At 37.9% G+C, this 22390-nt stretch overlaps 1 protein-coding gene across 3 annotated transcripts in view; it reads left to right on the forward strand.

Annotated features, from left to right (window-relative positions):
- The window catches only part of ZBTB7C (zinc finger and BTB domain containing 7C), a 565868-nt gene that overhangs the window by 491344 nt on the left and 52134 nt on the right, over positions 1–22390 (forward strand). The gene's annotated exons all lie outside the window — the stretch shown is intronic.

A 22390-nucleotide genomic window follows, 5' to 3' on the forward strand; every position in this document is an offset into this window, starting at 1 on the left:
CTTTCTTTTCATGGAACTTATCCTCTACTTAGGAAAACTCATGAATCAAGTTAAGATATTAATGAGAAAATGTTTTTCCCCTTAGGGAATTAGAAGAGGGAGAAATCATTTATTTCATTGTTGTTCAGTTGTATCAAATTCTTTGTGACTCCATTTGGAGTTTTCTTGGCAAAGATACTGAAGGAGTTTGCCATTTTCTTTTTCAGCTTATTTTACAGGTGAGGAAACTGAGGAAAACAGGGTTAAGTAACTTGCCCAGGGTCACCCAGCTAATAAGTGTCTGAGGCCAGATTTAAACTCAGGAAGCTGTGTTCCTAACTTCAGGTTCAGTACTCTATGCACTATTGGGCTACCTAACTGATTAAGTAGTATTGGGCTTGACCACTTGACCTAAGGTGACTCTATATCCCCAAAGCATTGCCAGTGTCATTCTAATACTGGTGAGATAAGAGGTAAAGCTTCCCAATTTTAACACCTGTAGGATAGTCGGGCTGCATTTTAAGGAAAGCAGCAATGGTATTTGTTATGTGTGACTTTGACCATGCTTTCCTTTCTTTGGGGCTGTTTCTTTACCTACAAAATGAGAGGGTTGAACTAAAATATTTTAGGATCACATTTTTAGGGCTGGAAGGGAACTTGGGGCATGGAACCCTGATTTTGCAGTTAATTAAGTGATTCAGCAGAATGAAAGTTTCTATGGCAAAATTTGAACCCAGGTTTTCCTGGCCTCAAGCACAGTTCTCAAACTTGCCTTTAAAATTTTTAATCCTATGATTCTAAAGGGATGGGTGTGTGTGTGTGTGTGCGCACATGTGAGAGAGACAGAGACAGAGACAGAAAGACAAAGACAGACAGAGAGCCAAAGCCAGAGCCAGAACCTGAGCCAGAGACGGACAAAGACAATGGGGAGCGAGGTGGGGAAAGGACAGAAAAGAAAGATGAATGGAGATGCTGAGGAGCTAGTTTCACAGTTACCGTGACTCGTCTAGGAAGGAGGCTATTTTTTGTTTGGGGAGGGACTCCAAAGAGGACTGAGGACAAGGACGAGGACAAGGATAAGCAATCAGGAGATCTGGGAAATGGCGTGATACAATAAATCCAGGAGCTCTTTTACCACTTTTGCCCAGAAAAGCCACCCGGAACCTGTCTGTACCTGCGCGGGCACAGCAAAGTTTGCTGTTTGCATTGTTCCCCCGCCCCACCCTGTCCCACCCCCAAGCCCAGGAATCAAGCTCCTTCCCCCTCCCCCATGGCTGTCCCCCTCCCCAGGGTGTGACTCAGTAGGGTAGAGGCTGTATGGCAGCAGCTTAATTTAGCTGCTACATGGGCTCCTGATTTGACATGCTGAAGCGCTAGTCCTTTTTGTCTGAGACCTAATTTGTCTTGTTGCTTTTTTTTTTTTTTTTTTTTTTTTAGTTAAAAAGAAATTCTTTCCCCGCCCCATCCCTGCAATGTGCAGGTTAGTATAGGTGTCCCTGGCTTGGCCGGGGCCAGGAAGTAGGTGCCGGGCTTGGCCTCTATTCGACTGTCCAGTGAGCCCTGGGCTTAGCCAAACCAACTTTCCGTGGTCAAGCTGGGCCCACTCGCCACAATGTTTCCGGCCAGGAAGTAACCCCACCCAGTGTGTGCTGTTAAATGAGATCTTTTCATTTCTTTTTCTCTTATAAACTTCCCTTTCAAATTGTTTTGTGGAGTGAGTAACGGTTGTTGCTGGGAGGAAAAAAATGGATCAGAAGCTCTCCTCCGGCCTACCCTGGGAAGTTCTAAGAAAGGAGCTATCCAGGCAGGACTCAGGGGAAGATGGAAAGTGGAGCTAGGTATGAAGACCCAGCTTCAGGACCAGCAAACTAAAGCAAATTGCTGCTCCCTTTCTATTGTTGTGCCATAGTTCTCTTTTATTGTCCTGAATCAGTTTCCCTAATTATCCTGACTCAGTTTCCCTAATTATCCTGACTCAATTTCCCTAAATTGTCCTGAATTGTTCTGCCTCAGTTTATAATTGTTCTGCTCAATCCTGCAAAACCACCCCTCCCTCTTAATCATAAGAATATTTGATAAGGGTAAAAGATCTTATATTTTAGAATATCAGAATGCTTCTCCCTATCCCAAGTACCGAATATCAGACACCGTCTTATCAAGATGCTTCTCCCCATCTCCAGGGTTCCTCCCCCCCATTATGTCATCCCCATCTCCAGTGGCTCACCCCACCCTGTCAGAGTCCCATTCCCGATCTCAGCACCCTGATTCTGCCCCTGCTTTGCTCTACCCTCTGTGTCTGAACCACATGTATATATGTCATTGAGAAGTCACATTGTTTGCTGGATTCTTGGAGCCAATAGTCTTCTTCAGCCCTGGGACCAAACCATGGATCCATTTGGTCCCAGTAAATCCATTTTGGTCCCCTTTCAAATAAAATATTAAATATTCTCTAATCTCTATCTTGCCTCAGTTTCTCCGGCATTACATTATGAATCTTAACATATCTGGTTTGTAAAAGGGGGCTTATAGATTCCTTTTTTCTCACTAAAAGTAGGGTTAGCTTTATCTATAGATGGAATACAGAATAGATGGAAGCAGTTTCCTATTATGAAGGTAATTATGAAGGGAAATATAGGGAAATCTATCTCTAATCATGATATTTAGTTACCCGATCTGTGGAGAAGTTTAAGCAAAGTCTTAATGACTACTTGTCAAGGCTGCTATTTCTATGACATTGGACTAGAGTGTTGTCATTTCAATGGAGTCTGATTCTTCATGACCCCATTTGTAGTTTTCTTGGTAAAGATACAGGAAATGGTTTGCCATTTCCTTCTTCAACTCATTTTACAGATGAAGAAACTGAGGCAAATAGGGTAAAGTGAATTGCCCAGGGTCATATAGCTAGGGAGGTCTGAGGCTAGATTTGAATTTAGAACTTGGTTTTAGACCTAGCACTTTATCCCCTGCATCACCTAGCTGCCTCTTGGACAAGAAAAGAGAGGGAAAACACCTATTTCCACCCAAATCACAACACTCTTGAATATAGCCCAGCTAGATTAAAGTATAATTGGGAAATAAATAAAGATAACTTAAAATACAATAAAACGTAGATGTTAATATGTTGTTTTTTAAGTCATTTTTGGTCAACAGGCATCTTTATGTACAGTTTGAATTTTGACCAGACTAGAGGACCTTTAATGTCTCTCACAATTCAGATTCTACACACTCAATGCATGTATTAAACTGGGTAGAGTGTTGGGTTTAGAGTCAAGAAGACCAGAGTCCAAAACCTTTCTCTGATATTTATGGTCTCTGTGATCCTGGGTAAGTGACAATATTAGTGAGCTTCAGGCAACTCCTTACAATTTATCTGCTGATTCACAGATAAGAACTTCTCACTGACATAACATGGTATGTGTGTGTATGTATATATGTATTTATATATACACATCCATATATGTGTATGTATGTATATAAATATATATATATCATCTATCCATCCATTTATTGATCTATTGATCTATCATCTATCTATCCCTCTATCTATCTGTCTATCTATCCATCCATCCATCCATCAAATGAGATAATTTTTATAAAGTCCTTTGCAAACCTGGGATAAGGAAAAGCAGAGAGCTTATGGGGATTGGTGCAAGATTGTAGGACATGGCTCTGTACATGCCATACATCAATGAAAAGGCATTTATTAGGCACCTGCTAAGCCCCATACCCTGTGTAAACATTAGTAATACAAAGCCAAAATTAAATTGTCTCACTGCTCTATTAGGAGAGTCAGCATATGCATACATAGGTATAAACAAGATATAGAGGCAACTGGGTGGCAGTTCAGTGTACAGAGATCTGGACCTAGAGTTAGGAAGACCTGAGTTCAAATCCAACCTCAGATGATTATACTGACTCTGGGCGAATCAATTAACCTTTGTTTGTCTCTTTTCCTCAGCTGTAAATTGGGGGTCATGTGCTAGCATTTCTTTCTTAAGGTTGTTGTGTGGATCAAATAGGATAATTTTTATAAAGCCCTTTGCAAATTTTAAGGTGCCAAATACTGGCTAGCTAGTAATATACACAAAGTAATTTGGGCAGGCAGGGATGCACTAATAACTGTGGTGGGAGCAGGAAAGACTTTAAATAGGATCTAGGATTTGAACTGAGATCTGAAAGTAATTAGGGGTTCTTAGAGCCAGAGGTGAGGAGGGGAGTGTGTGCCAAGTATGGGAAACAGCCTGTGAAAATGCACAGTAAGGCAACTTGAAATGTCGTGGATGAGGTACAAAAGAAGGCCAATTTAGCTGGAATGTGGAGTGCATGAAGAGAATAATATAGTGTAAGCCTGGAAAGGTATATTGGAATCAAATTGTGAAAGGTTTTAAGTGCTATACAGAGAGGTTTTCCTTTGATCCTAAAGGCACTAGGGAGTCATTGAGGTTTATTAAGCAGGGGAGTGATATGGTCAGACCTCTACTTTAGAAAAATCACTTTGGCAACTGAATGGAAGGTGGATTGAAGAAGGGAGACTTTTGAAATAGTCTGGGCAGAAGTGATTTGGGTTTGAAGAGGGAGGAGGCAGGATTGTCTGTGTGGAAAAGAAGGGATTCGAGAGATGCTGTAGAGAGAGAAACAAGAATTGGCAGCTGATCAGATTCATGAAGTTAGTGACAATGAGGAATTGAGGATGACTCCAAGATTTTGAATCTGACAATGGAAGGAACTGGTGCCCTTGACAGAAATGGAGGTAAATTACTCTGGAAAAGAGAAAGTATTTTTTTTCACCCCCTGGGTCTAGGAACTTTCAATCCACTCTTCCACTCCAATGCCAAAGAAAGATTTCCAGCTAGAATAAATATGCACAGGAGATATAAACTAAAATGGTGAACTTTAACAACTCTTCCCTCTACTCCTAAGGGGGTTTGAAGGGAGAAAATGGGAAATTTCTTTGCTCCTCTGGAACAGTGAGTGGGAGAAAGACATGGCCCTGAATGATGTACTCTCTTTTCATCTTTGGGTAAGATTATTATTGGGCTCCCTTGGGACCATGCAAATGGCCAAGATTACTGAGATGTCATAAGGACAGAGGACCTACTGATTTGGCTGCTACTGGGATTAGAGTTCTATGAGGATCAGATAATAATCTGGAGGACTGCAATGGTCAAGCCTTCCCACTCCCATCCTTAAAGTCTTTTGCAGATAGCAGCTCTCTGTTGGTTTGCTACTATCAAGGAGTTTCATGATGTCATTTCTAGCTGCTGCCTTCTCCTTAGGACAATGAGCACATATTACATTGAAGGGTGGGGGAAGAAGGGGAATGTGTTGGAGAAGCTGGGTGGGTCTGATTGTAACAGTGAAAACTGCATCTATGCAGAGTCAGTCTTGTGCTTAAGCCAAGTAGACAGTAACTTAGGTGGTATAATTTGAAGAACTTTGGGAAAGCCCCACCCTTCAAAAATACTATGGAATCATAGCTTTAGAAGTGGAAAAGAACTTTAAAAGCCATCTATTCCAACCTCCTCATTTTAGAGATGAGGAAATTCTCTCCCCCATTTATACCAAAAATTCCATGTTTTGGAGATTTATTCTTCTGGGCTGAATCTTTAAAATACAAATATCAATGAGAGATATGAGGCAGTTCTTGATTTAGGAAAATGATTTTATATCATAATTTGTTGGCAAATCAGTTGTTTAGAACTTAGAATCTGTTTCCCCATAGAACCAATGGCCAAAGAAGTCCTAATAAAAGACCTAGGAAGAGAATGTTGGAGAAGCTGACATTTGGCCATTTCATTGGTTCCATTAGGCTGACCCCAAATCAAAGGGCTTGTGGCTTCCTCTCTTTATATCTTCTTCAGCCAAGGCAAAAATTTTTAAGAAGTCAAAATTTCAATTTTAAGGTTCCTCTCTCCACCTATCCCCCTATCTTGCCTTGAACCTCACCTGAAACATTTAGTGACTTTGTGGCACTGAAACTTCCCTAAAGTTCTTTTAGCTAATTATTATCTGATCTTCTATTAAATTATAGCTTTTTTCTGACCCCCATTCCCCATCCCACAATTCCTAGGTTTGAATAGGTTATTCCTTCTCAGGCAAGTTAAACTCCTCATTAGAAGAGTCAAATTAAGGTTTGTTAAAAGGAAAAATTTCCTAATAATTGGAGCTATCCAAAAGTATAATGGAAGATGATAAGTCCCTTTCTTTAGAGATCTTCAAGCAAAGGCTGGATGGCCACTCTTTTGAGTATATGATAGAAGAAATTCTTCTTTAGATATGAGTTGGAGTAAATGGCATCCCTTCCAACTATGATATTCTGTTATTCTATGATATATGCTTATATTGAAGAGGCCCCATGTCTCTTTCTTGATTCTCAAGAAGCCAAAATGTATGTTTTATGCCCAGGACAGTCAATTCACTATAAACATTTGATCTTCCCCCCCCCCCCCCCCCACTTCCTAGTTGTTTTTGTCCTCTACCTAGAGGTTATTTTGCATCTACTCTGAATATATTTTTTATTTAATTTTCTGCAAATATGTTGCTTTCTCTAAATAAAATGTAAGTTGCAGGAACTATTTCAGTTTTTGTTTATATACCCAGTACCTAGCACAGTGCCTAGTACTTGCTAGGCACTTAATAAATGCTCATTGAATGAATGATAAATGAAGCAAGAAAGGGAGAAAAGAAGAAAGGAAGAAAAGAAAGAAAAAGAGAAAAGAAAGAAAAAGAGGGAAGGAGAGAGGGAGGGAGGAAAAGAGAAAGAGAAAGAAAGAAAGAAAGAAAGAAAGAAAGAAAGAAAGAAAGAAAGAAAGAAAGAAAGAAAGAAAGAAAGAAAGAAAGAAAGAAAGGAAGGAAGGAAGGAAGGAAGAAGTAAGGGAAGAGAAGGAAAGGAAGGGAGGAAAGTCTTATCTCCCATTTCTGGAATGGACTTCCCCTTATACCAAATCATCTCCTTTAGTTTGAAGTCTGTTCCTTCCTTCAAGGTCTAATTCAGGCGATATCCTCACCACTACTATTTTCTCCTCTAAAGGTTCTCTCTCCTTCCTTTAATTTGTTATAACATTATACCTATATCTCTTCTTTGCACTTAATTCACTCTCCCCTATAATATAGATTTTTATACATCTTTATCCATATTGGATTATGTTACCTGAGAACAGGATTTGTCCCATATCTATCTTTATATTACCAGAGTCTAACATGGTGCCTTTTATATAACAGAAATGTGATGGATATATGTTGAATTTAGATGATTTCAAAAATTTGTAAAACATGCCCTCTAGAAACTTAAAAGATTAACTGAACTAGAACAGAGGAGTGACTGCTGATGAGAAGTGGGTATATGCAGACAACTGCTTAGCAGACTTTGAAAGTTGTTTTTCCTTTCCCAACTCTCTCTCCCTTTACAGGATCATCCAAGCATCAAGGAGTGCTAGGTATCACAGTGAGTGTAGTACTGGACCTGTAGCCAAGAAGATCTGAGATTCAAAGCCCATCTTAACACTTACTGTATGTGTGACTTTGGGCAAGTCACTTAAACCCTGTCTGAATCAATTCCCTCATCAATAAAATGGAAATAATAATAACACCTATTTCTCAGGATAGTTATGAAAATAAAGTAAGATGTTTATAAAATGCTTGGTAAATCTTAAAGCACTGTACAAATACTAGCTATTATTATTATTATTAAGGAAAAAGGAACTCCTAGAGCCTTCATATTCTTATTAAAAGAATTTACCAAGGAATTAGGGGAGGAGAGTCATGAGTATGGCTCATGTCTCCTCCCACTCATCCACCCCTCCCACACCCTCCCGAAAAATTTGTCTTCCTCTAGGAATGTATGAATTTTGGTAGTAAGGGACCCTTGGACAGAAACCATATCTATCACAAAACAAGGAAGGACACCTGTGTCCCAGTAAACAATGGTATAAGCTCTATCCTTTTCTCCCTACTAAAAGGATCAGTCCCCAAACTGAAATAAATAAACTCATAACACTAATAGAAGTACCAGTAGTATGAGTAGAGTAGAGAATTCAGGAGGCATCAACTGCAGCTGATATCTTCTGCCTCTTCCTGCAGCATACTTCACAAGTCAGAACAACATGGCACACATGCTCCAATTATATTAAATAATCTAGAAATGATTTAATGACTGGTCTAAATCGGCACCATGACTCCCTTACCCCACTACCCTTTCTTTCTTGCCTTGTCATCCTTGGTGAAATTGAGGGAAATGTTACTTCTCTTATTCGATCAACATTTTTGTTTTTGCTCCATAGCATTATGGGAAAGCAAGTACTTCCTGACCAGCATGTCTGCTACAAGCAAAAAAAAACATACAATACCAAACATAGGTGAAAAATAACTATGAACTTCCAACATCTCTTTCTTTAGGGTGTGGGGTAAAAAAGACTATAAATTGACCTAAGTAGAAAGAGCAGTTGGAAAGTCTTGTGGTGTTATAGATACCCTAAACTTATATCCAAGCCAAGGCAGTATTTATAATTTTGTGGTTACCTTCATGTGTGCTTGTGTTCACATACTTAATGCTATCATCTCCAGGCCTAGTCATCCTCCTCCTCACTGTGTTGAATGTTGTTTATGGAAGAGAATTTTGCTTTGAATCAAAGTCCATACCCTGTTCAGATATTTTGATATATCATGCATGTAATATATTTTGCTCCAATTCCTTTGCCACATTTATATAATTATTTGGAAACCATCTAAAATAAGCATGTATAATTGCTACAACCCTATAACCCCTAAAAAACTAGATGTGGGTAGTAAAGATTTACAGAATCAAGACCATAAATCAGGACTAAAAGAGCTGCTACAGAGAATGAGACAAGAACAGAAGAACAAGTTAAGAATATGGAACTGACCTAGAAAACAAAAGAAAGCTCTAGGGTGCAATAGAGAAGCAAGGATGTAGAAGGCTGGATAGTATGGAATGAGGTAGCAAAAAGAAAACTACAGCTGAAGTCAGAGGAGACAAGAATTTGAATTCCAGCCTTGCTTCAGGTTTGATCTTGGGTAAGTCACTTAATTATTTTATGAACTTTAGGTAGAATTAGAGGACTAGAGTTAAGACCTTTAATTGTGATGACCTTATAGAACGGTACCAAAGTTTTCTGGGGTCCTGCACTAGGGCCATCACCTCAGATACTTACTAACTGTGTGACCCTAGGTAAGTCACTCTGATTGCCTCCCCAAAACAGAACAAACAAAAAGAGAATGTCATAGAAGAATCAAGAATCATAATGTCTCATAGTTGGAAGCAACTCAAAAAGTGGCGGTTCTGCCTGTACTAGCTAGAGAATAAGTGATAATTCAGTAATATCCCTTTAAAGAAATAAAGCTTCAGATAGGGCCTGTCTGGAGTGGACTGCCTTACCCATGAACCAAAAAGAACTATCCAAACTAGAATTTCCCTTTCTCTATGACAACTTGTGATTGAATTTATAACATAGTCTGTGATTCCATGATTCCATTCACAAGTAGTTCTCATCTCAAATAGCACCAGGCACAGATTAGGTGCTCAAAAAGTATTTGATTCAGTAGCTTTTTATTGCTGGCTTATGAGTTGAGCTGGAATTATCTTTTATCTTTCTTTGTATCCCTAGCTCTTAGCACAGTTAATGGCACATCTTGGTGCTCTATAAATGCTTATCAACTGATTCAGTGACAGCATAGTTGACTCATCAGAAAACAGTGTGGTGTAATGGAAGGAGCATTGGATTTAGAGGCTATGCTCAACTCTTGGCTCAGCTACCTATTTCCTTGAGTAAATAATTTAATTTCTTTGGGCCTCAGTTTCTCTCTCTGTGTAAAATGATGGGACTTGGCCTACATGACTTCTAAGTTCCCTTTAAGCATTAATCTTACAATCCCATGATTGACTGAGGCAAAGTAGGCTGAATTTCTCTATGTCATCCTTTTCCCCTAGAGCATCCCTCCTGTCCCCATCCAGTCATTCATTACAGACTTCAAATCATCTGGACTCTGGCTCTGCTCAGCCGATTTCCTTTAAGCTATGCACTTAGGTTTTAAATCTGTATTACTCCCACCTGTGTCCTTGCTCTCCCCTTGAAGCTCCCCCATAGAAGGAAGAACAGGATTTAGAGAGACAAGAGACCTTAGAAATCATTTAGCCCAGCCCCTTCATTGTATAGATGTGATATTGTGGGGTTAAGTCATTTCCACAAGGTCACACAGGCAGTAGGAAGAATGCAGCAAAGCCTGCATTGGAGTCAGGCCTTTTGTCTTTAAATGCAGGGCTTTTTCTGCTATCTGGGCTCTTGCTTCCCCCATCTTATATCTTATCTCCTCAAAATCATTGTCTTTTATAAGGAGAGAAAGGTAGCATCTGTGAAGAAACTAGTCCCTTGGCTTACAGTCAAAACACTGAGCTTCCTTTCCTTGCCATGGAATCTTAGGCAAATCTTCCTTTAACTTTCTTGAACTTAGTTTCTTCAGTTGTAAAATGGGAATAATAATAATAAACATTACCTCCCCATAAAGTTTACAAACTAATAGTAGAGAAATAGAAGCGATCATTTTAGTGACATCTAGCCAATATGATATCCTGATATGCTGACAGTCTTGATACTTTTCAAAGAGAGGGTTAATGGAGGCCATATACCCCATAGGATCATCTCATTTTTCCCAAGAATAACATACGTACATCTTAATAATAGTTTTGTAGAGTCAGTAAACCCCAAATTTGTTTTCCAGCCCAACAAAATTCAGATACAATGGATAGAATCACTGAAATTGAAATTAGAAAGACCTGAGATTGAATTCTGCCTCAGTCACTTATTAGATGTGAGACTAAGGATAAATGAGTTCATCTCTCTCAATACCTCAGTTTCCCCATTTAGAGCTGGAAGATGATAATAGTATCTACATCACAAATTTTTGTGGAGGAATAAATGAGAAAATAATATAAAATAGGTTTGCAAACCTAAATATGTGATAGAAATGTTCAGTCAGACAGAGAAGTCACTTATATCTGGGTGGAAAGAAGAATACTCTGGAGCAGATAATCAAAGCATTGTGGAGACCCTCAAGTCCACCAAGATAGTTATTTTGTGGTCCTGACATAAAATGAACTATTTATCCAGTGAATAAGGACAATATACATAATAATTATAATTGAGCTCAGATTGGGTGTCTAGATTGCTAATACTCATCCAGGTAATAGTTTTATCTCTTTTGTTGTGTTTGGCTTCATCTACCTTTACATAACTGCTTATAATTGTCATTAAAGGACAAAGATCATCAACAGCAGCAAAAACATATATTAAGCATCTATTCTGTGCTAAGACCTACCTCTTCTACAAAAAGGTAGAAGATACAGGCCTTGTCCTCAAAAGACCATTCTCTAAAACCATCAGCTATGGTGTTTCTTATTTCTCCTACCTTACCTTTTCTCCCTCTTCTTTCTCTACATATTTCTTTCATTTTCCCTATTTCCTTCTTCCATCTTTCTGTTTTTTTCTTCACTTCTTAATCACCTTCTTTTCTCAATTTTCCCATCCCTTCTTTTGTCCTACTTTTCTTTTTTGTTCTCCTCTGCCCTGCGGTCCATGGGAAGTAAATGAGGCAATGAGCAAGCACAGCATCACTGACTGTCTTCCCATCTTTTCAAAAATGCCACGAGTGACAGAGTTCAGAGCTTCCTGAGGCAATCATTCTATTGTTGGACAGCTTAGATTATTGTAAAGTTCTTTCATATGCTGGGCTAAAATTCTCCTCTGTGTGACTTCCACCCACTGATACTAGCTGTCCCTTTTAGAACTTAATACTGGTTTTCCTTGCTTACACAATAGCCCTTCAGATATTTGCAGATAGCAATTGTGAATCCCTTAAATCTTGTAATTTCCAGATTTTTCACCATGCTGGTTAACTTCCCCCGGACATGCTTAAGTTTGCTACTGTTCTCTTTAAAATGCCATGCTCAGAATTGCACATGATACCCCAGATGTGGACTCATTGACAGAATGCCGTTATTTTTTGGGGGCATTAGACTAGGTGATAGACTGGCTTTGAAGATAAAAGAAAGGGAAGGATATAAGCAGATGCCAGGATTACAAGGAGATGTGGTTCTTTAGAAATCTGTTCTGTTCCTAGTCACCATTTCTGCACTATACTGCTAGAATCTTGGCTACCATCTTTATCTCTACCCTTACACAAACACTTTTGGACTCTACCCCCTTGGAAGACCAGGCTCTGATAGAAGGAATGTTCCTTTACTGTCCCTGGACCTGGATCTCCATGTTAATTGCAGACCACCATTTCAAAACCATATCCCTGCCTCATTAATCCCTATGATTAGCTATCATCTTATAGAAGATATGTAAGAATTGTTCTTTCCCTCTACTCTAAACTATCGTTAAGCCATCCCATTCATCACCATAGGTTTATAGGTATGATCTGGTCATAAGTTTAGAGCTGGAAAGTACCTTAATCCAATCTTGTCATTTTCTAGATAATGATTTTAAAAATTAATCATTTTTTAGAATTCTCTAGAGGATTAGAGAAGTTAAGTGACTCTCCAACCAAAATTACACAGGGAGTAAGCAGCAAAGACGGACTTCAAATCCATACCCTCTTTATCTCAACTCCAGTGTTCTTTTCCATTATGCCTGTTGAAGGAACTGGCTCATCAAGACATCAGGATTTTTCCCCCTTCCCAGATGACTGGATGCTCATGGACAAAACAAATGTTTTTGTTATTGTTGTCCAGTCTTTTGTGATTCTTCATGATTTCATTTGGGGTTTTCTTGACAGAGATACTAGGAAATGGTTTTCCATTTCCTTCTCTAACTCATTTTACAGATGAAAAAACAGGGTGAAGTCACTTGCCCAGGGTCCCACAGCTAGTAAATATATGAAGCCAGATTTGAACTCAGGAAGAGGAGTTTTCCTGACTCCAGGCTTGGTGCTCTGTTCATGTGCCACTTAGCTGCCAAACAGAATCTACAGCTGGACAGAACTTCAAAGCTTATCTGGTCCAATCCCTTCATTTTACATTTAAAGTAACTAAGGCCCTGAGAGCTAAAGAAACTTCCCCAAGATCACAAAGCATCTGACATTAGGTCCTGTGACTCTGGACCAAGAGCTCATTCCTCTTCACCAAATAATACAGTGTTCATAAAGCACTTAGCACATTGTCTGGCATTTGGTAGGTGCTTCATAAATGCTTATTCCCTTCTCTCTTCTGCTCCACCTGTCCCCCATATTAGCTCTTTGATCTGTGTTTCTGACATGAATAGTACTTGTATTAGAGTACTGTCAGGCAGAAGAATTCCTCAAGAAAGCCCTTTTATCCTAATTTATCACTTGTTTGACCAGATGAAAGGAGACTTTCGATCTTTCCTTAGGAGATTTAATGCCAGTCTACTTTATCGTTTCCTGTCTCTCCCCCTTTGCTTACTGTGTAAGAGCATCCAGATCTGTCTGCCTGGTGTGACACTCACTGTCATTATCACCCAACAAAGTATTGAAATAAGCACTTCATTTTTACCAAAGGCTTCATTACCCTTTAATAGTTATGCTCACCGTTGTAAAATATTATTTCCTTCTCATAAAAATTGAGGTGACATAGCAGCAAGTGAAGGTAAAAGTGCCCCAAAGCCAGGTCAATCAATCCATCAAATGATAATTATTGAGAATACTCTAAACAAATGTCTGGGATCAGTAACAAAGAAATACAAGACAGCACAAATCCCTGCCCTCAAGGGGTTTACAATCTGGTTGTTAAATACAGTGTCTCAAAAGGCTTTGTGCAGTTTTAAGATATAATAATTTATAAAAGTTTTCCTTATTTTCTTCTCTTCCTCTTCTTCCTTCTTTTTTCCCTTTCTTCTTTCTTTTCTTCCTTCCTTCCTTCCTTTCCTCTCTTTCTTTCCTTCCATATTTTATTAAAGCTTAAAACTACACTAAGACTTTTGGGGTATGTTATATAGTGTTTTATAAATACTATACATATGTAATATATGTACATGTGTCACATATATTATAACCCACATATACATAGAGACACACACATATAATTTGAAAGATAAGCAAATTTTAGAGAGTAGCATATGGCAAATGCCAGATGAGGAGTATTGACAGTAAATTAATTCAGGAAAGGGAACATGTACCTTGGGCTAGTCTAGTCAAGGAAGTCTTCCCCAGAAATTTATGACTTGAGGTGTACTTGGGGGAATAGGGGGCTCTCTAGACAGAAAGAATGTGAAAAGTAACAGTGGGAATTTATAAGGTGTGCTGGAGGGATAGTGAGTGGATCAATCCAAGCAAAGGGAGGAAATCAAAGTTGTTATATTTTCCTTTCCTTTAAATATATATACATAATGTGTATGTGTGTATAATTTCAAATGTATATAAATATATATATATAAATTATCAAGCATAATTTTTCTCTCTTTTATCTTCTTCCATCTACTAGAAAGGGAAGGGAAAGAAAGGAAAGGAAAAGCAGAAGGGAGAAGGAAGGAAAGAAGGAAGGAAGGAAAAGAAAGGGAAGGAAAGGGAAAAAAGGAAGAATGGAAAGAAGAGAAAAAGAAAATAGCATCTAATCTTGCTAGGTCCTTCCTTCAACTCCCATTTAAACCTTACCCACTATGAAAAGTAGCATGATATAGTGATATATAGATCAGAATCTTTGATCTGTATGTAATCAGAAGATCTGTGTTCAAATTTTGGCTTGGCTTCTTACAAACTATGTGGCCTTGGGCAAATCATATATACTCTCTGCACCTCAGTTTCTTAATGTATAAATGTGGAGTATGATGACAAGACTGTACTAAATCAGAGGAATTATTATATTGTTAGCTTGTAGATAAATCACTTCCATTCTCTTAACATCAGTTTCCTGGACAACAAAATGCAAATAACTACATAGAACCTGCCCTCAGGATGCTTGTGAGAAAAGCCCTCTAAACTAAACTAAACTAAAGTTTTCCTGGAGAGCCTCTGTATTGTGGCAGAAAATATACCTCTTCCAACTTCCCCATTAAAAATTTTTTTTAAATAATTTTATTGATATCTTTGATTTTTACATCATCTACATTTTCTCCTGTATTCCTCTCCCTCCTCATTCTCCCAAAGAGCCATCCCATATACAACAATAACAAGAATACCTCTGTAACTTAATTTACAAGAATATTTTTGAAACAAAGAATAAAGAGAACAAGAGAAAAAATGATCATCAAAACTGATAAATTCATCGAAAAAATCTGCAAAAATAAGCTATATTTTGTACCCCTGGACCTCTCACCTCTGCAAAGGAATGGAAATATCTTTGGGCCATGTTTGTTCTTTGTAATTTTATAACATTCACTTACAGTTATTTTATAGTTGTTGTTCCTTCTATTTACATTGTGGTTGTGTATATTGTCTCCTTGGCTCTGCTTATATCATTTTGTATCAATTCAAGTAAGTCTTCCTGTACCTCTCTGGATTTCATCCAATTTGTCATTTCTTACAGCAAAGTAATATTTCATTATATCTATGTATCACAAATAATTTGTTCAGTCCTGTCCCAAGTGATGGACATTTACTTTGTTTCTAATTCTTTGCTACCTCAAAAAGTGCTGCTATAAACATTTTGATGTATATGGAGATTTTCTTTTTTATTGCTGATCTCCTTGTGGTATATGCATAGTAGTGAAGTCTCAGGTCAAAAAATAGTTACATTGTAGTCACTTTGAATCATTTCAAATTACTTTCCAAAATGGTGGCACTAACTTACTGTTCTACCAACAAAGCCAGTATACAAAGCTTCCCACGATTTTACCAACATTGACTATTCCCATCTTTTGTTATCTTTTTCAATTTTCTAGGTGCTAGATGAATTCTCAGGGTTGTTTTGCTTTGCATTTCTCCTATGTTAGTGATTTGAAACATTCTTTCACATAGTTGTTAATAGTTTGCATTTTTTGAAAACTATTTGTTCATGTCTTTTGACAATCTATTCCCTTGTTCTCTTAATTCTTAGCTTACCCCCACTGCAATCCTATCTATTCTTTATTGTCAAATTTAGGTGCCCCTTTCTTTTTTTTTTTAAGGTGTTTAGCTTCTCTGTTTTTTTTTAATAACTTTTTATGACAGAGGTGCCCCTTTCTTCATGAAGTCTTCTCTGATTACCCCAGCCAAAAGTGATCCCTTTCTTCCATAACACTTTATCTCTTTTATATCATTTCCCCCCCCCCTAATTTTCACTATTGTTTTTTGTGTACATGTCTCATTTTTCCCATTGGATTATAAGTTTCTTGCAGATAAAAACTGTCTTCTTTATCATTGTATCTTCCTTTCCCACCTGCCGCAGAACACAGCTCAGTGTAGTAGGAACTCAGACCAGTATAATTGCTCATTGAATTGAATTGAATTGAACTGCACTGACTTGTTCAAAACACTGTCAGCATTTACCCTCAATTCACTTCTAAGTACCTTGAATTCATTTTCTTCCATCTGTACTTTGTTCCTTTCGTATCTACCTCAAGTATAATCCTACTTCTTAAAACAATTTTTCATTTAGTCAATTACTTTTTATAAGCATTTATTGCATTTCCCTTCCACTATTCCCTCCCAATTGAACAATTAAATAAAACCCTCATAACAAATATGGATAGCCCAACAAAACAAAGTCCCATATTAGCTATGTCCAAGAATCTATTTTTCATTCTGTATTTTAAATCTGTCATCTCTCTGGCAGGAGGTGGGTGGAGTGTTTCATCTTCAGTACTCTGGTTTATCATTAGATTGATCAGTTTTAAAATCTGTCAGAGTCGTTTTTCTCTATAATACTGTTGTCACTGTATAAATTGTCCTGGTTCTGCTCACTTTAGTCTGCATTAGTTCATAAGAGTCTTTCCAGTTTTCTTTCAAACTGTCCATTTCATCATACCTTATGGCACAATGCTATTCCATTACTGTCATATATCATTTGGTAAGCCCTGCTTCATTCAGTAGGAGGGCACTCCCTTAGTTTCCAGTGTTTTCTAGCCCCACTTTGAGTAGCTGCACAACTCTACACCCAATTACTTTTGTTGACTGACAAGCTGATTAAATACCTAACCCACAAAGTAGCTTAGGAGTGTCTTTTGCTATAAAACCCTTACCCCTTTCTAAAATCCTCATTCTCCTCTTTACTCCACTTTCCCACAGGAGCTTGGTGCCTTCTTGTTACAGACTTGCTTTTGCCCCCTACACCTAGAAGCTCCCAAGCTTCATAGCCCTCACCTTCTTTCTATCCTTATCTTTATTCAAGACTCAGCTAAAATGCACTTACTATGAGAAAATTTGTCTGATTCCTTGTTTCCTCTCCTCCAATAACCTTGTGTTTATTTATCTCTGTACATATTATAAAATCGTAAACACAAGGGGAGGGAGTATTTCCTTTTTGTATTTCTACCCCCAGTACAAATGCTTGTGCTACTGCCATCTACATAATATACATTTAATAAGTGATTACTAAATTAAAGTCTCCTGTTGTAGCCTGCCCTTCCCATTAGAAGACTCAGATTTTCCAATGATCTTTGACACCTCCAGCTTCATTTCTACTCTGTCAAAAAGTATGACCATCCCCAGAGATGATGTTATTGGTCCTCTTCAAAAATGAAGAAGCAACAGCAACAATCAAAAAAACATACTTGCTAGATACTGACTAAACTCAGCTGTGTTGTATTCTCTCCTCCATAGATTCTATGCCATCTTATTTTGAGGAGAGGTATCATTGAATTCCAAGGAACCAAGAGAGTGGGGTTCCAACCAAGATTTAACAAAAATTAGCTTTGGGAATTTGGGAAATAAGAGTTCCATATCAGCAAAATGAAAAGGGTTGGATTAGAATTAGGGGTTCTTAATATAGTGTTCAGGATTTTTAAACTAAAAATATTTTGATGACTGGACTTCAATATTGCTGATTTCTTTTGTAATCTTATATATTTTATTTTATGCATTTAAAAATATTTTGAGAAGGGTTTTTAAGCTTTACCAAACTGCCAAAAGAATCCATGATATAAATTAGGTTAAGAACTCCTAGAATAGATGATCTCTAAAGTTCCTTCCAGTTCTGAATTTTTTTTATAATAATAGCTTTTTGTTTTGTATTCAAAGATAGTTTTCAACATTCAACCTTGCAAACCTTTGTGTTCCAAATTTTTCTCCCTTCCTTCCCCCAACCCCTCCTCTAGACAGCAAGTAATCTAATATAGGTTAAACATGTGCAATTCTTCTAAACATATTTCTACATTTGTCATGCTACACAAGAAAAATCAAATCAAAAGGGAAAACAAATGAAAAATAAAAAGCAAGCAACAAAAAAGTGAAAATACCATGCTGTGATCCACATTCAATCCCCATAGTCCTCTCTCTGGATAGAGATGGCTCTTTCCATCTATTGTAATTAATCACCTCATGGTTGAAAAGAGCCACATCTATCAGAGTTGATCACATATCAATATACATATTGTTGCTATGTACAACATTCTCTTAGCATCAGTTCGTGTAAGTCTCTCCAGGCCTTTCTGAAACAGTTCTGAAGATTTATAATCCATCAATCTTATTAAATTCATCCATGCTAAGGTGTGAATGGATAGCTGCTTAATTTGTTAGCTGATAAGTCTCTAACAGTATAACAAAGTGAACCGAAGAATTTTAGGCAAGAGAAGTGAAGGGGGAGGAACTGAAGTGGGCCTTCCTAACCTTTAAAAATAGCAAGATCCCTCTATCAACTACCCCAAGTTTTCTCCTATTGAATACTTATTATGCCCTTGTTGATACTCCTAGCTCTATGCTGTTGGACAAGCCTTCCTCATTCTAGGTTTCAATCTCTTAATCTATAGAGATGGCCCAGGTGATTTCAGAGATCTTTCTATTCATGTCTATGGTTCTATGACTAATTCTATTACTTTACAAAAGGGGCATAGAATGGTCTTATGTGAGGCACTGGGGTATATTTAAAGATTTCTACTATAAGGTCCCTATCTTTAAGAAATTCCAAATCCAGTTGAGGAGAAAAAAATATAAAGATATTTGTTAATAATAGGAGTTGGCTTCTCTCTATTTGCCATGCACACACTAGATACCTGCTCATTAAATATTTGTTGATTAATTTAGAATCAAAGATCAGAGGTCAAAAGAAGTAAAATGGTGGGAATTTCCTGTCCTTGCTCACTTGACTTTTTCCGTTTTCTTCCCTGACCCTATTTTTCATTTGTTTATCTTCTGTCTACTTGTCCTTCCTCCCTCACAGGCAAAAACTCCCAAGAAAAACTAAAAATCATCTTGTTTAACCTAAATCAGTGGGTGGGTGAGCTGGGACTGTATTACATACTGGGTAAAACAAGTCTCATGGGAGAGGATGGGATATATTAGTAACTTTAGTCTCCTCCCTTCTGCCTTGTAGGAAAACCATTGGCCTTCCCTCCACCCTTGAACCATATTCCAAGTGGATCTCCTCCCACTCCTCTCCTCTGCCCTTCAGTTTTGTTTTATTAATTCTGAAAAATGTGCCTACAAAAAAAAAAAGAGAGAAGGGGGTAAAGGTTGTGGAGAGGAAGGAAAATCAACATCTTTCACTCATTTATTTCTACCCTCTTGCTTTAAAGAAAAATGGGAAATATCAGACTGAGTGCTTTGACTGATCTTTAAACAAGATAGGAAAATTTCTGTGGAAATTTGACTTTAGGATTTGGGGGGCTTTTTAATGATCAAACAATTAAACAGATTTTAGAGGCCTTTTCTTTGTGGCCTAAATCTTGTATAATATCCTTTGATATTGTGTGTTCTGTGTGCATTATAGAGCCACAGAGAAGTTGAAAGGAATATTGTCCTTTTCCTTAGGAAGAAAAAGTCTTTGGAAGGAATATAGGGGGAAAAAAGAAGCAAATAATGACTAGGAGTAAGAAGTATGTGAGAGTCAACACCTCCTTTCTCTCTCATTGCTCTCATTACTGCTTCCATCATGCCTAAGAAGCTCTTTGAAAATTACCAATGAATATGCCAAGCTAATCCAATTGGAAATGCTTGTTTTCATATGCTGAGTATTTGGGTCTTTGTGCTGTGCCTTTGGAAAGAAGGGGAGTGTGAGGGAGTGGACAAAGGCCCTCCTTGGATCTGGAAGGCTTGAGTTAAGAGCTGTCCTATGGAAGACAGATGACATTCCCTCCACTAGACCCTAGCCATAAGAAATAGAAAAAATTGGGTGAAAGTTGCAGAGAGACAAATTTAGGTCATTGAGGTAAGGAAAAATTTTCTAATAAATATATAGGAAAGTCCAGTGGGCTGTTGGAGTAGGGTGCAGGCTTCCTCTTTGTTTCAAATAGAGACTAGATAACCATTTGGTTCTGTGGTAGAGAAGATGATTTGAGGTGTGATTTGGACTAGAAAGCCTTGGAAATTGCTTCCAATTTCAAATTCTGTGAGTTCTTTTAGTCCCAGGAGTGATACTCAGTAACTGTGTGATCCCAGGCAAGTCATTTAACTGTTGGGTAGCTTCATTTCCCAGTCTGTAAAATGAAGATAATAATGTTTGCACTATCTATATCACGGGGTTGTGGAGAAAGTACTTTATAAGCCTTAGAACCCTGTACAAATGACATATTACTATTATACATAACAATATATTATATTGTTATAAATATATATTAAATATATATATTTAATCTACATTGTTTGGTGGGCATGTATATATGTTCTTTGGCTCCCCATCACTTAGTATAGTGCCTGAAACATAGTGCTGGTGATATTTAGTCATTCAATCATGTTCAACTCTAATGACCCTATTGTCTATGGAGTTTCTTAGCAAAGATATTGAAGTGATTTGCTATTTCCTTTTTCAGGATGTCCCCATTTTATAGAGGAGGCACTGAGGCTAATAAGGTTAAGTGACTTGCCCAGGGACACATAGCTAATAAGTGTTTGAAGCCATATTTGACAGATCTTCCTTACTGTAAGCCCAGTGCTCTAACTATTATACCACTCAGCTACTTTGAGTAGTCACAGAATAAATGATTGTTGATTTCCTGATTCTTTTGTTTGAGCAGGCAGTGTATTGCATTGTGTGTATCCTTCATAGTAGTATATAGGAGCAATATAACAGATATAGGTATATGATGATATAAGCCAGGGCATAGCTGGAATAGGGCAGCGTATGCTTGTGCTGGATGTCCAATGTCCTCACTGAATGCCAGCATCTCTGTAAATGTGACAATTCTTGGATAGTGCAGGGAAGTCCACATCCAGATCCTGATTCTGGTGGAACGCAAAAATAGGTGGAGGGCACTGAGAAAAGGGATGGCCATCTGACATGAAGAAGTTCCAGAGAGTTTCAAATAGTTCAGGAATGCATTGCTAAGGGTCTGTTGTGGGGAGAGGGTGTAGATCTTTATTAAGAGATCTTTAAGAACTGAGTAAATATCCACCCATGTGGAATGCATTAGAGGATCCTTAAAGGGCATACCTAGACATGTGCCTATTTGTTTCTCATTCTCTCTAAGGGCTTTGGGCTTCAAGATAAAATGTACCATTTAGTGATTTCTAGCTTCTCCCCAAATGGATTTTTTGTGGGTATTCATCAGTCTCTTTACTAAAGTCCTTCTGCAGTGCCTTATCATGACATAGAGGTGACTCCAGGATCTTCGGGGCCATACCAATATAACATAAGCTCTGATAGGCCCTGCCACACTCGAAAGACCTGGAGCTTCCAATTGAGAATCAGCTAAGTTTGGAGAAACCTATCATGGGAAGATTTGCACAGTGTGAAAGAGTCATGAGTTTGAAGCAGAATGGGACCAACCAAGTCAAGGAAATCATAGAGTCTTTGAGGGGGCATCCAAGGAAATGATCCATCAACAAATGCTTGTTGAGCTTCATATGCTTGATATTAAACTATGAGAAGTCTCTGCTCTACAGCTTTTACAATCTAGATGATAAGGCATTGTAATTATTTAGAGAAGAAAGGACTTTAGAAACTCCAGATCCTTATAATTTTTAGTGTCATGAATTCCTTGGGCAGTCTGGTGAAACCTATAGGACATCTTCTCAGAATAATGCTTTTAAATGCACAAAATAAAATACCTGAATTACAAAGGAAACCAAATATAGGATATTTTTTTTTAATTTAATAGCCTTTTATTTACAGGATATATACATGGGTAACTTTACAGTATTAACAATTGCCAAACCTCTTGTTCCAATTTTTCACCTCTTACCCCCCCACCCCCACCCCCTCCCCTAGATGGCAGGATGACCAGTAGATGTTAAATATATTAAAATATAAATTAGATACACAATAAGTATACCTGACCAAAATGTTATTTTGCTGTAGAAAAAGAATCAGACTCTGAAATATTGTACAATTAGCTTGTGAAGGAAATGTAATGGTTTTTAGTCATCTCCC

This window comes from Sarcophilus harrisii, chromosome 1 (assembly GCF_902635505.1).
Source record: "Sarcophilus harrisii chromosome 1, mSarHar1.11, whole genome shotgun sequence".
Classification (NCBI taxonomy): Eukaryota; Metazoa; Chordata; class Mammalia; order Dasyuromorphia; family Dasyuridae; genus Sarcophilus; species Sarcophilus harrisii.